We start from the raw sequence: 12,057 nt of genomic DNA, 5'->3' as shown, positions 1-12,057 counted from the left end.
ATATATACTTTACACTTTGATTGTAAATTAGATTATATTGTGCTGTAAATACACTATATATACAGTATACAGTTCCCATGGCCACAGCAGATTTTAAGATTTGAACTGTTGCAGAAATAAAACTGCCTTTAAAGAAAGAAACAAGTTTGTCAAAGCAATTTTGTGCCAGTCCTGTAGGTGTTAAAGGGAAGTGGGTGACAAAAGAACTGGGTGTACTCCAAGGTGATCAAGTGATGTTGGAATTACTTGTAGAGGATACGTACGGAGAGTATGGCTTTTGTGATCTTCTAATCTCCTATGTTCCCCATTTACAGATTAGGGATGCACAGAATCCAGGATTCGGTTTTGATATTCTGCCTTTTTCAGCAGGATTCAGAACCCTTCTGCCAAAATCCGAATCCTAATTTGCATATGCAAATTAGGAGTGGGGAGGGAAAAACACGTGACCTTTTTTCACAAAACAAGGAAGTAAAAAATGTTTCAGTTCGGTATTCGGCCGAATCTTTTGCAAAGGGTTCGGCCGAATCCAAAATAGTGGATTCGTTGCATCCCTATTACAGATTCACTTTGGGTTCTTTTACTCTGGCTCAGTTGATGGCTGCCTGAAAGTGTGGCGGATCTCCTCTTCAGGGTCACTCAGTCTTATGCACTCCAGCGATGCACAATCTCTGCAAGGCCTGAGCTCTCTCTGTGTGGCTAGTGACACTATATATTTAGCAACATGTGGGGCAAACGTGAAGGTGCTAAACTGGAAACAAGGTACAGACATACAGGCCTCATGCTGCTGGCGTATAAAGATTTCTTCATGCTTGACAAAGGGGTTTGTCCCGAAACGTTGCACTGCACTCCGCAGTCCTGTGTGCCATTTGGATTCTTTTCCTTGACCATATAAAGATTTCAGACTTTACTAGTTGGGGTGTGCTTGGAGTCATCGTCGGAGGCAAGCCCAGACTGGCAATCTGTGGGTTCTGGCAAATGCCAGAGGGGCTGCTATAAGGTGCCATAGAAAGTCAGTATTTAGTGGGCTGGTGGAAGGCTGTTTGGTCCTCTATGTACCTGAAATGCCAGGACCTAATTTAATTCTCAGTCCGGACCTGGTAGGAGGCACTAGAGAATCAGTCTGATAATAAATATATAGGGTTCAAGACTTTTTGGCTTGTCATAGTCTTGGGTCGATGCCATCCTCAACTATTATAGCAGCAGACACACCTGCACAATCCTTTCCTGCAGGGCATTTTTTCGAATGTAGCCAAGTAATGGTTCTTAGCTCGCTACTAACACACGTAGAAGTGAACTAAAAACGATGGGCAGTGTAAAGCTAACTGATTTCACTTGAGGGCACTCTTCAGCCACAAATGACTTTTCTTTGCCTTCCTTAGTTCTTAGAAATCAGTGCAGTAAGAAACCCCTCTCAGCTTCCTAACTGGGATCTAAACCCTACACCACAGGAAAAAGAGCAACCCAAAATAGGAAGTACGGGCAATTAAAGATCTGTACCTGTGTTAGTACCTGGTTTCATCCCGGTGGGAAATACTCTTTAATGAGATTAATAATGATGTTGACAGTGAGGATCACTTGGACACTTCCCTGTTCTAGACCATCCCTGCCTCTTAAATCCTATCATTCCTGTATTTTCTAGCCACAATTAAACTTACATTTATCCTTTTTCCAGACTGTAAGCCAACATAGGCATTGGCCTCACCTTTATTTGGCAGTTTAGGTAAAAAGCTAATTCCCATTTCTTTTCCTCAGATTGTCTCACGCGTTTATTTTATCACCTTCTGGACTTTGGTTTTGTTGATTCAGTCACTCTCATGTCAATCTTCTGATCGCCTCTGGTTATAATATTGATCGTGGATATGGATACCTTAATGGTAGGTGATGTATAGAAGAACCTCACTCTGATCAGTCAGCTGTCAGGCACCTTTATAGCACCTCACACTGATCAATCATGCACCCGTGTCTGATACCTACATATAGAAAATCACACTGATCAACCTTGCACTGCTGTCAGACACCCATGTACAAACTCACACTAATCGATCAACTGTCAGACATCAAATCACACTGAATTTAATATCAGAAAGAGAAGCAATCTGTATATAATGTATATACTGTATATATATATATATATATAATATCCAGATCCAGTGTCGGACTGGCCATGATACCAGGAAAACTCCCTGTGGGCCCAGGTGTCAGTGGGCCTTTTGCGTCTAACAATTTAGCCTATTTCATGGCCATTCCCTATTTCTTTATGGGGAGAAAAATGCTTAATAATGGAAGAATATAGTAAGTAGATATAAAAGAAAAGGAGAATAAAGATGTTGACTGAGGAGAGGTGGAATAATAGTTTGGAAAGTGGGCCCACGGTCTGTTTTCTGGTGGGCCCCTGGCATCCCAGTCCGACACCGGTCAGATCATTTCTTACTTTACTTTTTACATTTCTTATATTTTCTTTCCTTTCTCTGGCTGAAGTTCAAAATGGGGACACAGGAATGTACCTGGGCACTTTTTCACATCCAGATCTTCTCCATATCATGTGCCTTTTTGCTCCCCAAAGTCTAAATAGTTGCTACTGTTGGGTGACAGGGGGATGGGAATTGTTGTTCTGGGAGGAGTGCCCAAAGAGGATCAAGCTGACAGATGGGTGAGTGAGCAGACCACCATAGTCCCTTAGTTGCAGGGTAATTTCTTTGAATGGGGTGTTTCTCCCATGACTTTGTGGGCACCACTTCTCTATTGAGTTTCTTCTCTCACTGTTTCTCTACCTAAGCAGTAGGAAGCTGCTGCATTTTTGTTATTACAGTAAGTTAAAGTAAAATGTAATACTCCAGTGTTTGAGCATTCACAAATGAAGTCTATGGGAAATGACCATCCCATAATTCTGATTCTGTATAAGGGATCCCATACCTGTGTGTGTGGGTACATACATGCTTATATCTAAATTCAAAGTTCGGTGTACTTTGTTACAGAAAAGCCTTGCCGTTTTAGTTATGCTGTGGTTTCCTGGAACCAGCTCCAGACACAGAATCGGAGGTCACGATTTGCATCAAATACTGATTGACAACTTTCTGAATTGACCATGTATATGTTAAACCCTATAAGATACCACTTTTCTAAGAACAGCAAGTACACTATAGAATATGGGCAAAAGTATGCAGCACCTGCCTGTCTAACATCTCATTCCAAAACTGAAGGGGATGACTATGAAGTTGCCTCTCTCTAGGAGTTGCTTCCATTGAGCCATAAGAACATTAGTGAGGTTGGGCACTGATGTTGGGGACATGCCTGGCTCACAGTTGGGATTCCAATCAGGGCCGGACCAGGGGTAGGCAGAAGAGGCACGTGCATGGGGCTCAACGAAGTGGGGGCGCCAAGCACGTACCTCTTCTTTCAGTCTACCCCTGGTCCGGACCCTTTCTCTCCCAAGGGCACTCTCCAGCCCACTTCTGTGCATGCTCTCTTACCCCTCCCCACAAATTGAAATATCAGGTGCTCATGCGCAGCGGAGGCCATCCCGGCAAGGGTGCAAGGTGGCCGGCCAGGTTGCCTTGGGCACCCAGCTGGTTTGGCCTGGGCCTGATTGCAATTAATGCCATAGGGGTTCAGTTGGGTTGAGGTCAGGGCTCAGCAAACCCATACGGTACAGACCTGGCTCTATGAATGGGGTCAGTGCTGAAACCAGAAAGGGCAGTCCACAAACCTCCAAGTAGGAAGCACAGAAGGATCACAAATGTATACGCTCACAATTATACACTGTAGCCTACATTATGTATTCTAACAGGCAGTGCTGTAACTATAGAGTAAGCAGATCCCGAGGTGGCGGAGTACCCAGACCCAGGCTTCTTCTAGAGCAGGGGTCTTCAACCTTTTTTTTACTTGTGAGTCACATTCAAATGTAAAAAGAGTTGGGGAACAACACCAACGAAAAAAGTTCCTGGATATGCCAAATAATAGCTGTGATTAGCTATTCAGTTGTCAGCTATGTGGATTTGCAGCATACAGGAGGCTCTCTTTGTCCATAAACCTGGTTTCTATACAACAAACTTGCCTTCAAGCCAAGAATTGAAAAATAAGCAGCTGGTTCAAGGACACTGGGAGCAACATCAAAGGGATTGGTGATCAACATGCTGCTCACGAGCCACTGGTTGGAGACCACTGATCTAGAGTATAGACACCCCCCCCCAGCCATGTGGGGTGGGTACATCGGAGCTGCTGTGCTCGCCAGACCCCTCAGTAGGTTTTTTTGTATTCCACTGCTGGCAGGTAGTGTTCTCCTGCCATTTTTCAGATTGTCTTCCAGATACTGAAATGCCATTTAAAGTACCAGAGGTTGTTTCCACTGCTCCAGAGTCCAATAGCGGTTCCCTTTATACCACTCCAGCTGAAGCCTGGCATTACACACACAGTAATATTAGATTTCTTTGCCCCTGATCACCTATAAAAGTCCATGATCCCTTCAAATAGCTTTTGTGCTGACAAGGGGGCAGTGAATCTTCCAACCAAGGATGTTATTTTAGACAGTGGTTTGGATACTTTTGGCCATGTGTTTATCAAATGTCCCCTTATCTCCCACTAATTTACCTTTCTGCATGTTTATCCATCCCATTATTTCCTCTTCTTGTCCTTTCTCCTATGTTCTACCCTTCTACAACCCCCTTCTCCCATCTACTCTTGCCTCTCCCTTTCTCTCCTGATTTCCCCCGTGCTTCTCCTGTGTGTATCTTCATGCTCCTCTACCCCTTTCTTCTCAGTTTAGCATATTTTGCTTCTCTCGCCATAAATATTGTAAGCAGCTCAGCAAGGGATTGGAGATGTGATGTTAACTCATGTTCAGCAGGTTTCAGCAGCAGAAATATTGATTCCTGAATAACCCTCTCAGAGAAGTGTGTGATCTGCTCTCATTCTTATTCATAGGCGACTGAATCTTTCAAATGGTAAGGGCTTGCGGGAAGCTTTTATAGTAAGGGCGGCTGCACAGGACATAGAACTTGGGCCCCCTTGTAATGTGTTGTGGAATTTTGGAAATTGCAGTACAACAGCAGCAGCCAAAGGGCTATTGAGTTGAACTTCCCATTAGGGAACCAAGAGTCTGATTTGTGTTTTCCAGAGTCGGATCTTTGGGAAACTGATACAGATTCCATCTCCTGTAATTCAGAGCAAGGGGAGACACGAGGTTGGTAGTGGTGTGTGCTGATCTAGTAAACCCGGCAGACTTTTGTTCTGCTAGATGTTTTTTTGTGCTTTTGTTTTATAAATCACAGTCAAATAAACATATGAGAAGATATTCTAACAGTTGTGTGCCCGGATCATGCTTTGAGCAAGTCAATGGCAATGACTTCTATGGGACATGGAGTGATACCAATCAATTGGCTATACAAATTATTATAAATACAGATTTATGAATACTAATACAGCACAACCCCATATCTGGCCTCCCCGCAAGGGGTCCTATTACTATTAGTAAGTCAGTTCAATAATATCTTCTTAGTTCCTTATAAAATAACATTGAGCAAATAAATTGATATCAAGTTTAAGTTTAACTTAGAAAGAGCTCTCTTTTTTAAAGCATAGCATAGCAATGGGCGCAAACTAACCCCCTTTGGTGCTTGTGTTGGTTTCCCCTTTATTAGCACATCTGGTGCAGACCAATTGCAGTGCTCTGGAGAGTAATGTAGTGGGTCTGTCCTTAATGGGCTCTCCTTCTACCTCCTGTGCTCATAGGGGGCATGCATGGGTACACCAATTGCCCCACATTTTGGTAAGTTTGATCCATGATTCCAAACAGTTGATACTCCTGAACTGAGTATGAAATTAATTTATGATACCATAACGATCATGTTACATTTAGTGCATACATTTCATTTTACCCATAATAAGGGATCCTTTATCGGAATTTCTTAAAGCATAAGTAAACCTTTAAAATAAGTGAATGTAAAATTGATAAGGGGGCTATTCTAAGAACATTTGCAATTGATATTCATTATTTATTTTCTTTTTCCCCAAGATATTAAGGGATACATGTGCTGTTAATATGAATGAATTTTGCTCCATCGGCGCCACCTGCTGGTCAGTTTCTGATCCATTTGACCACCAAGTAGTCAAGGAAGTTGTCAGGAGAAAGGAAGAGGCTGCTCTGATGTTCTTCTGCTTAGGAAAGATGCGGGAAAGGTTTTTAAAGTTTTTCCTAAGCAGAAGAACATCAGAGCAGCCTCTTTCTTTCTCCTGACAACTTCCTTGACTACTTGGTGGTCAGTGGTGGGAAACTGACCAGCAGGTGGTGGCGGCACTGTTGTAACAAAATGCATTCATATTAACAGTACATGTATCCCTTAATATCTTGGGGAAAAAAAGAAAATAAATAATGAATGTACATTGCAAATGTTCTTAGAATCTTAGAATGTTCAATTTTATATTCACTTATTTTAAAGATTTACTTATCCTTTAAAGGAATACTGTTGCGGGAAAACATGTTTTTTTTCCAAAACAGATCAGTTAATAGTGCTGCTCCAGCAAAATTCTGCACCGAAATCTGTTTTTCAAAAGTACAAACATATTTTTTAATATTTAATTTTGAAATTTGGTATGGAGCTAAACATGATGTCCATTTCCCACGTGCCCCCAACCATGTGACTTGTGCTCTGATAAACTTCAGTCACTCTTTATTGCTACACTCCAGGTGAGTGATATCACCCCCCCCAATAGTTCAACAGAACAATGGGCAGCTAACCAGATGGCAGCTGCTTGACACCTCTGTTGAAGGATTTGTTTGCATTGCTAAGGGCCAGGGCCAGGGGTGCTTCGCCAATGAGGCAAGTTGAGGCTGTCGCCTCAGGCGGCAGCGCCCCACTAGGTACCAGGGGCAGCAAAAATGCTGCTCCTGGTACTTTAAGAGCGAATTTCTGGGGGAGGGGGGGCAGCAGCAACTGCTGATGCCTCAGGCAGCGGAGGGGCCAGGATCGCCCCTGGCCAGGGCACATGCTGCTATTTTTCCCAGCAACAAATCAGTTCTTCTTCAGGCAACTAATCTCCCCGAACTGCCTTCCCGCCGGCTAGAATGTAAATTGCTGGTGAGATGGCAGTCGGATCGCTTCGGCTTTCTGAAGTCGTCCGAAATTTCCTAGTGAGGCAACTTCGGTCGACTCCGGAAAACAAAGCGCTCCGAGTGCCATACCGCTGGGGATTTAGATTCAACCCGGCGGGAAGGCAGTTCAGGGAGATTAGTCGCCTGAAGAAGAAGCAATTTGTTGCTGGGCGACTAATCTCCCGAAATAGCAGCATGTGCCCTTACCGTAAGGGCAGAGACACACGCTGCTATTTCGGGACACCTCAGTTGAAGGACTAGTTTGCATTGCTAAGGGCCAGGGCACACGCTGCTATTTTGCCCAGCAACAAATTGCTTCTTCGGCCGAATAATCTCCCGAACTGCCTTCCCGCTGGCTAGAATCTAAATCGCCGTCGGGATGGCATTCGGAGCGCTTTGTTTTCCGAAGTCGTCCGACGTTGCCTCATGAGGAAACTTAGGGCGACTTTGGAAAGCCGAAGTAATCCGAGTGCCATCCTGCCGGTGATTTACATTCTAGCCGGTGGGAAGGCAGTTCGGGAGATTAGTCGCCCGAAGAAGAAGCGATATTATTATTATTATATTATAATAATAATAATAATAATACATTTGTTGGTTCAAGTATAAAAATTTAAATTGTAGAGTGAATTATTTGCAATGTAAAAAGTGTAATTTATTAATAAAAAATACACCATAAAAGCCATAACAGAATCCCTTTAAAGACCACCTCCAAAACCTGTGAAAGCCTTGCCTTTCTTCTTGGGTGAAATTATCAGTCATTATTTGTTGTTTTACTGCACAAATCAATAACCTCTGACAACTTGGTTACATGCAAATCAATGAGAGGATTCCCTGCGAAGCTCAGATAAATTGGGATCTAAACTACAAGCTATCCTATTCCTCTTTCCCATTGATCTAGAGCTTCAGCTCATCCCCCCGGGGGAACCTCTCTTAATTCATACAAACACTTTAAAGTCTTTAGAATTCCTTGTATCAAAGAGCATAATTGAACATTTCAGCTTCACCGCCATTTTTTATTTTTCTGTTTCAATAAAAGAGCTTTCCAAAGCAACCCTTGTTTATAACTACAATAATTTCATATTTGTCACATGCATTTGCTGGAACAAGTGCTAAACTTCTTTTTGGTGATAACCTGACAGTTTTGGGGGAAAATTAGCCTAGGGCATAATAAAAACGAATTTAAACTTGGTTCTGGCAACAGCTAGGTGTGTTTAATATGTAGGGGATGCTGGTAGTCCATTAACAGTGATAGAGGTGCAGTTTGGATATCCCTGATTTATTTTCAGAGATGTTAATGCACACCCCACCCCAACCAGATGGGTATCTACCATATAGGCACTAAAGGGCCTGTATCTAGGGTGGCGGCTTTAAGGGGGTGGTCCAGAAGGTTTTTAAACCAAAGAAACAGCAACAGGCTTTATTCTATTAAAGCACAAATCAGTGGTTGATACTCACAATCCTTTGAGGTTTATCATATACATGTCAGGTAACATCACAGCATTTCAGAGCCGGCACCTTTTGACATCCTTGTGGAGTACCACATTAATAGGTGCACTCTCAGGATCTCTGTACTGTGACCTGGATTCCATTAGATCAGGGAAATCACTAAAGCTAAATCCCTATTAGTCTGTGAGCCGTACACTACTGGCCACAGAGGGGAGAGCTACCCCTTTGTTATCCCTCCTAGTTGGAGCACAGGCTGCTCTTGCTCACTAGCTCTATCTGCCTCACTTTCCTAGAAAGTGCTGTTACACAGAACTACCCTGTCGACTACACCTCATTCACAAGGTCCCTGTATCCCTGACTTCACCAGGGGTCTTACCACCCTTGGGGCCTTCCCTTTACTGGACCTAATCTCCAGGCTCTCAGTGCATCCACTTAGGGGTGCGCACCAATGAGGCAAGCTGGGACGCTCACCTCAGGCGGCAACACCGGAGAGGTTTCCAGGGGTGGCAAAAAGCCGCTCCCGGTACATTTAAGAGCTGAATTTCCGTTTTTTAAACCGGAAATTTGGCTTTACTAATGCGAGAGAGCGCAATTGCGCTCTCTCCATTAGTGTTCCTGCCTCCCCTCCCGAAAGGTAAGTTGGCGAGGGGGGGGGCGGCATTGCAGGAGCCGCCTCAGGTGGCCCTTAGGTAAGAATCAGCGCTGCATCCACTCCCTTCTGAAGTGACAGAGGAAAAGTGCAAGCCCCACCCTCTGCTCAGCACTATACTGAAGTGTGGCAGGAACTTGTCATCAGCCTCTGGGCCAATGATACACTGTACACATTATGCTAATAAGCTAAAGTAGATACATGGGCTTCTGCCCATCAACTAGAGAACTGTAGGCATTTAAGCAGTAGAGGAGCTTAAACCCTACAGGTCCCTACACCTATATGGTAAAAATAAATGTCCAAACCCCCTGCTCTGCACTTTGCTATCAAATTCATTGGCATAGTAGGTGTCAGAAACCAGCAGGTGACTTCTTCCATTTGATATGGGAATGTCTGCAATTTTTTACCTTTTCGTCCCTGGTCATAAATGGCGGATAACCTGGACTTCCCACAAGTAATAGCCCCAGCTACTTGCCTTCTAGGGGTCATTGAGGCCAAAATCCCTGCCAAACAGGTTAGCACTGTGTATCTTGACAGCGCTATATAAATAAATGATGATGATGATGAGGTTACGGTCACGCATTTTATTATATTGTGCTAAGAAAACAGTGGATGGGTAACTCTCCACCCTCAATTAGGGCATGAAAACAACGCTGTCCCACTCTTCAAACTCACATACGAAATGAGAGGCTCACCCACCAAATTTCATAGGGTCTGGGGGCCATGGTGTTATATTGACCCAGTCTCTGAAACAGGATAGCCTTTGTACACCCCGACCAGGCCCGGACTGGCAATCTGTGGGTTCTGGCAAATGCCAGAAGGGCTGCTGTACGGCTCCATAAAAGTTACCATATAGTGGGCTGGTAGGAGGCAGTTTGGGCCTCTGTGTACTTGGAATGACAGGGCCTATTTTGACTCCCAGTCCAGGCCTGCCCCCGACACATGGTAAAAATACTATTTCCAGATCCAGCCGGGAGCAAATGGTGACCTAAAGATTAGTGAGCAAAGATCACTTTGTGTTGTGTCCAATTAACCCCCCCCAGCATGGATTCAAGTGTTACACTACTTGTCGAATTGTATTTCATATCTGACTTCATGTAATGCACATTGGTTGTTTTGTTGTGTGCTGTTTGTTTTATATGCTGAAACCAATAAAACTTACCTTTAAAAAAAAAAATATTTGACAGAGGTGTGGGGTCCCTTTAGCAGCACATGGCAGAAGTGATGAGCACATACATTGTGCCATGACATCACATATGACGACTTTACATGCATGCGCAGAAGGGCACTCACAAATCTGGTGCCTGGGTCAGCACCGGAGCTAAACATGTTTTTTTTCCTGTTAATCAACCACGCCCTGTCTTGCTTTCAGCTCTGTCCAACCCTAGGGTCATATAGGCCTTTTCAAAAGAAACTTGTAAATTTTCATGTCTGCATGTCAAACAAAAAGGGTCCAAGCCTACCTGCATTGCCAGGGACCACCTCTTTCATATATGGAGTCTGTGACCCGGGTGCCAAGTATAAAACAAAAGGTAAAGACTGGCACACTCAGGGTTTGTATATTATGCATAAAATGAAAGTTTATTTGACGTTTCGGTCCAAAACCGTGACCTTCATCAGGAACAACAAAACAAAGGTCCTGCCGAAGGTCCTGGTTTAGGACCGCAAAGTCAAGTAAAATCAATGTTTTTTGCATAATATCAGGGATGCACCGAAACCAGGATTCAGTTCGGGATTCAGTCTTTTTCAGCAGGATTCAGATTCGGCTGAATCCTTCTGCCCGGCCAAACCAAATCCTAATTTGCATATGCAAATTAGGGGTGGAGAGGGAAATCATGTGACTTTTTGGACACAAAACAAGGAAGTAAAAATTGTCCCCTCCCCCTAATTTGCATATGCAAATTAGGATTCGGATTCCAGTTGGTATTTGGCCGAATCTTTAACGAAGGATTCGGGGGTTCAGCCGAATCTAAAATAGTGGATTTGGTGCATTGATTTGTATCCTATTAGAACACAAAACTGGATCCCAATGATCCCTTTAAATACAGTGGCATATCTTTCTACAATAGACAATAGATGCGGGCACATAACAGAGCTGGGGTCCTGGGTTTAATTCTAGCAGGGGCACTGTCTGCATGGGTTCTCCCAGGTATTTGGTTTCCTCCCACATTTCAAAAACCTACAGACAGGTTCATTTGCATCCAGGGCCAGAACTAGGGGTAGGCAGAAGAGGCACATGCCTAGGGCGCAAAGTTGGCAGGGCGCCAGGCACAGTACCTTTTTCTGCCGGATTCCCTGTGCCTCCACCTGCGGCAGCAATTTCAGCATTGTGTGCGCTCACGTTCCTCCATGCATGCGCATGTACAGTGGCGGAACTACCGGAGCAGCAGGGGGTGCGAGCGGTCCAGGGCCTGCACCCCCTCAGGGCCCCCCGGCAGTCCATGAGCCACATACAAATGCGGCCAAATGCAGCCGTACGGAGGGGAGCGGGGCCCGGCTGCGCGTCATGCACCAGGGCCCGCCCCCCTCTAGGATCACCACTGCGCATGTACGCATCGTCAGTGCGTGTGCTGGGCCGCGCACGTAATTGTTTGCGTACACGAAATTGTTCATGCACACGCATGTGAAGGAGGAGCGACATAGTCGGCTGGGTTGCCTAAGGCGCCCAGCCGACTTGGCCCGGCACTGTTTGTATCTGATGAAATTGGCCCCAGCGTGTGTGAATATGATTAGATTGTAAGCTTTGCTGGCGCAGGGAATGATGGGAATAATAATGTATAATTTCTGTAATGCGCTACATAAATAATAATAAAACATCACATTGTCGAACTGGGACACCAGGGGCCCACCCAAAAATCTTAGACCAGGGGCCCAC

This window comes from Xenopus laevis, chromosome 7L (assembly GCF_017654675.1).
Source record: "Xenopus laevis strain J_2021 chromosome 7L, Xenopus_laevis_v10.1, whole genome shotgun sequence".
In the NCBI taxonomy this organism is placed as follows: Eukaryota; Metazoa; Chordata; class Amphibia; order Anura; family Pipidae; genus Xenopus; species Xenopus laevis.
Note: the sequence above shows the minus strand (reverse complement) of the source record.